At 40.2% G+C, this 5528-nt stretch overlaps 1 pseudogene; it reads right to left on the minus strand.

Annotated features, from left to right (window-relative positions):
- Positions 1–4554: 4554 nt before the first annotated feature.
- On the minus strand, positions 4555–4672 carry LOC129893592 (5S ribosomal RNA; annotated as a pseudogene).
- Between the last annotated feature and the right edge of the window lie 856 nt (positions 4673–5528).

The following is a 5528-nucleotide window of genomic DNA, read 5'->3' on the forward strand; positions in this document are numbered from 1 at the left end:
GTGCTCCCATACTATTTGTATGGGAGAAGGATGGATCACTTCAAATATGCATAGACTATCGTCAATTGAATAAGGTGATCATCAAGAAAAAGTATCCAATCCGTAGAATAAATGATTTTTTTGATCAATTTCAAGGGGCAAGTCACTTCTCCAAGATAGACCCTCAGTACAGCTATAACAATGTCACGACCCAGCCCCGTAGGCCGTGACTGCAGTCCAGCCTGGACCCCCGTATGTATATAAATCAGGTGTAGTCAAAACCGGTTTACAAATAATATAATCATGTACAGGAGAATCCCAATGGGTTATAGCATTTTATGTACCTGTAGCCTCTTTCATTTGTGTCATAACACGAAAGGGCATACAAGCCGACACGGCTGCCATAACACATACCTGTAATACATCATGCAGACCCAGCTAAACAAAACTTACACATACCACCCACATATATGTCTACAGACCTCTAAGAGTAGTGACGATATCATATGGCGGAACAAGGCCCCCACCGTACCTTTGAATAAATAAATATATACATCAGAGGTTTGGTACCAAAACTCAGCTCCGAATCAATGAAGCTTCTTTTAACTTGCTGGGTGGATTCCTGAGCTAGTGGACTCCCAAAACCTGTGTCTGCACCTGCGGGCATGAAACGCAGCCCCCTTCCCCCCCCAAAGAAAGGGGGGTCAGTACGATACATGTACTGAGTATATAAAGCATAAAACATCATAATTAAGACAACACTAAAATAGGGATACAGGATACAAGTATAACAGTTAATAAAGCACTATACCTGCGTCTTACATAATAGAGTCATGTCTACCCTCATCAACCCTATACCCGGCTCGCTAGGGGCTCGATGGTACAAAACCATCATTTATCATAATAGGCATATATGTGCTTTTAGCGCTGTGGAACGTACAGTCCGATCCATGTATAATGCAAGTACCTGCCGAGGAACGACGACCCGATCCATATATCATGTTATAATAATGATAATGCCGAGGTACGATGGCCCGATCCGTATATCATAATGATGCCGAGGAATGACGGCCCGATCCGTATCTCTTATAACAGTGCCGAGGTACGACGGCCCGATCCGTACAATGCATAATAGTGCCGAGGAATGACAGCCCAATCCATATATAATATAATATGCATATACGTACATGTAGGACTCAGTAGCATATCAAATATCCCTCAACCATTTTCGTAAAGTATGCCCCAAGAACCCCCAGGTTTAGGAGCTTACACCTCCAATCACTATTCAGCCTATAGAAGGCTTGAGGGTCGTAGTTTAACTACTTTAAGACCCTTAGCATTTAGGAGTGAACTAGAGTAACGAGTTATACTCTCAACTTATAATTGGGACTACCTCTATACTCAAATCGTATCTCAATTTACTTACATTTAAGACATCCCAAAGGGAAGAAGAGACAGGTTTTACACATACTACCTTTCATCATATAAAAGCCCTAAAAGGCAACAACTCAACTATTATAGGAGTTCTATCATCACGGAGTGAATGAAACTCATAGTTCATGCTTGGAATTTATGAATGGAATTACCCCAAGCTCATATGCATGTCATTCATTACTTACGTCTAACACATGCCAATATAAGAGAAGAATAACTTTACATACTTATGCAATAAACATGACAAAAGAAAGCTTCACATACCTCTGGTCGACTGTTTTTAGCCCGGCATGTCTCGTCGTCCTCTGAACCTATTTAACATGAAGGTAATACTAATATTAGTAACCGTCAACTTTCCAACTTCTAAATCCACAACAAAGCACCCATAGAAACCAACTTCTTATTCTCCTTTCTCGACTAGTCTCGACTAGTTTATTCACTAGTTAAGAAGTTAACGGAATTCGGGCAGCATCTCCTCTATAACTTGCCCTATCCGAATTCCCAATTCTATCCCTAATCACTACAGCCAACCAACAACAATAACCTGCAACTCATATACACATAAAACATGGCAACATTACACAACATAGGCTCCAAACAACTTACTTAACATTACGATATCAAAATAGGGTCTTTAGCCTTTATTTCGTAAAACCTTTAATCGTGCGGAGAGGAGGGTCGTGTGGATGAAACCAGAAGCTCCCACACCTTTTTTAGAATGACTTTAGGCCCTTCAACACACCATCACATATCTTCAACATCCCCCCACACGCACAACGCCTCATTTCGACTACAATTTAACTATAGCGATTCCAATTTAGTTTATTGCGGACGTCAAGAATATTTATGATATTTTCACATTTCTAGCCACTTACACAACGTATAATACCCTCTATAACAACCCCATAAACTCCAATTTAAAATGAAAGTCCATACCTTACGTTAAACTTGTCAAACTCCCCAAAACTATCAAAACGTGAAATCTGGACAGCCCACTGTCTTATATTGTCCTTAGTTTCGAAGGGGTAATTGACGGAAACAGGATTTTTGGCCTCAAGGAAAGTTATAGACATGTGTCTCAAGGTCGCATACCATTTCAAATAAGCCATACAACATTTTCGTACAAAGAGATATGCCCAAAATACCAACAGCAGTCTGTGTAGGATTTCCAAAACGAAATCTGGACAGCACCTCCCCCATACTTCATCACCCTCTTTCGAGCTGATAAAAGCAAAACTGGGTTTTAGAGGCTAAACAAAAGTTATATACCTATGAAATATATTTCGAAAACATCTTGAATCACTCGAAACAGAGCTATACAGAAGGAGTTATGCTAATATTACTAACAGAAGTACTTTTCTTTTGGACCAACCCGTAGCTCCTCCTCTTTGTTCTGTCAAGTTTTCTCTCAACTCTCTCTTATTTTTTTCTAAGTGTAAAAGGATAATAAGATGAATCAGTCATCAAAAGGAACATATATATATCCTTATTAGAAGTTACACGTGTCATCCCCTAAGGGTGACATGTGTCAAACTCTCATTGGGCCACTTCATCCATGCAACCTATCCATGGTTGCCACGTGGCAGGTGGGGTCCACCCCATGGTGTGTCACCTGCTGCCACGTGTCACTTTCATATGCTGCCACAAGTACCTATCACGTGCTGCCATGTGTCAAGTAGGTGAGTCACCTACTTGCTTCAAGTAGGTGCGTCGTTTCCTTATTTCCCTTCCGTGGGTTCGTAATCTCGTCGCACTTCAAGAGCCTATGTATTCCTTGATACTTAGTCTCAACACTCACTCAAGTAGCTTAAGTACGTAAGACCTCCAAGTTGGTATCTTACGTGAGTTAATCGAGTCCTACGACTCATTTCTCGGCCTCCAACTCCTTTCGAATTCTTATAACCCTATTTCCAATCTTCCTTATTATGAAGCATTTCATTCTCCTTTCCTTGGAGTTATTTGTTAGCGTGGTAGATAATCTAAATCATGTGGCACTTTTTAAGAGACTCAAGACGGTGCCCCAAGGTGCAAAGGTACGTGGTATAACATCCTTCCCCCCGTAGAACATTCGTCCTCGAATATTAACTGGTGTTACAAGGTCTTACGAGTGCTTCAGGATTCCTCTGTACTGGTTGCCATTCATGGGCCTCGTATTAACCCATATGGTCTATTTAAGAGGGTAGATTACCTGTACGCATAGGGAACATGTGATATTTCTTTTCTATTTCTTCTTTCAAGTTCCCTTACCACACATCATATTACACCCTTTACACGAACATGTGTAGGAATTTAAAGTAGCCCGGAAGATACCTTAGCATCGCCATACTAGTTTGTACGTAAACCTATATCGTTTCTTACTTCCTTCATCTACTTACCCTTGAGTTTCCCCATATTCCAGTATAGGAGAGATCTCTCATCCTTTCCTTGTTTTGCTGCTTATACACCATAATACTAGTAGTCAGTAACTTTGTTACCAACATCTTACCTTTAGTCGAGTATAGCCTGGCTATCCCTTATAGTATGTTTAAGTTCTTATAGTAATTCCCTTGTTGCATTCACCCCCTTTGGATGCACCCATTCTATGATGTAATACTTTTTCAAGGTCCTTACCAATAATTCTCAACACTATCGTAGGTATCATCTTGGCTTCTATCCACCCATTGCTGGCTTTTAAATTTTGCCAGCTTGTTCCAGCACGGGGTCTCACTGCACCATATCTATGCCTTCCTTTATATTGTCCATACCTTTGGTTGCCCAGGTACGACAGCTTAACACAATCATGAGGTGCTAATCCAGTCTAATTATTGGTACTCGAGTCAAGTAGCAATTTATTCGAAGCTACTTTCCATTTATATTGGTCAATAATTAGCTAGGGCTTATAGTTGTTTCCAATTCTCAAATAGGCAGTACTTATATTCCGACGCTCGGTATCCCAAGCTTTGTCATAGCCCTACCCTTATCCTAGTGGGTACCAAATGTCCTTTTAATGAATTCGCAATGCACTAGTTGTTTTGCAAAGCTACATCCCCTATCTCAAAGGTTGTTATCATCTTTCACGGTGGAGTCACGTATCCACAATACTTCTTTATATCAACAATGTCATGTAAGGCCAACGTATATATACATGCATATCATCTCATATCACAGCCACACAGGGCTTCCCAGGGGGTCACCCATCCCAATATTACTCTTGTCCAAGCACGCTTAACTTCGGAGTTCTGATGGAATCCGATGCGTTAGTGCTAGTATGATCACATCCTGCCCTGTGGGGCACGTAACTACCGAAGAGGACGATGATTCAGCAGCTGATCCGGTAGGCCAGGCTGCACCGCCCAAGTTACCCTTATATTCTCATTATACAGACCACAACCTATCTTTAGCCACTTTCTCACTAGGCTCTACTTGTTTTCATAACGATCCTCGTTATATTCACATCACATCCTTTTCGTATTCCACCCCATAGTATAATACTTCTTAACCTTTTTCACTATTCTTACCATGGGTTATTTACCCTTCTTAGTTAGTCTTATCCTTAATATCTCACCAGCTATTTTATTGATACTGTTACTCTTTTAAATTCTAGCGTGTCACAATTTATTCCTATGTATCAATTCTGTCGGTGCCTCAATATATTGTTCTATCTAGAACTACCAGTCTTTTCCAACTTCGGTTTACCATATCAATATCGACCTCCTAGTTTCTATTGCCATCAATTCAGTAATTAACTTATTTCTCGAGGTCAATCATACTCATGGTTTATCCAAATTTCATCATTATTATTATGGACAAGGCATACTACAATCCTGTATTTCATTCTCCTTTTATTTCTAGGAAAATTTGGGCAGAGTCTCCTCTGTATTTCTTACTATCTCAACACCTCCACGCAGAAAATACCAATAGTGCCTCATAGGGCCAACAAGTATAAAGATACATATATACGTATCATATCACATCATATCGCAGCCTCACAGGGCGCCCAATATCAACATTAGTATAAAATGGTGGACTTACCTCGTATGTCCAACTCGAATTGTGCCTTTAGACTTTCCGTCCACTTTTACTTTGAATTTTCAACTTTATCTACTTTCTCCTTTCAATTTCCGTCTTTACATATC

Source organism: Solanum dulcamara, chromosome 6 (assembly GCF_947179165.1).
Source record: "Solanum dulcamara chromosome 6, daSolDulc1.2, whole genome shotgun sequence".
NCBI classification, from domain to species: domain Eukaryota; kingdom Viridiplantae; phylum Streptophyta; class Magnoliopsida; order Solanales; family Solanaceae; genus Solanum; species Solanum dulcamara.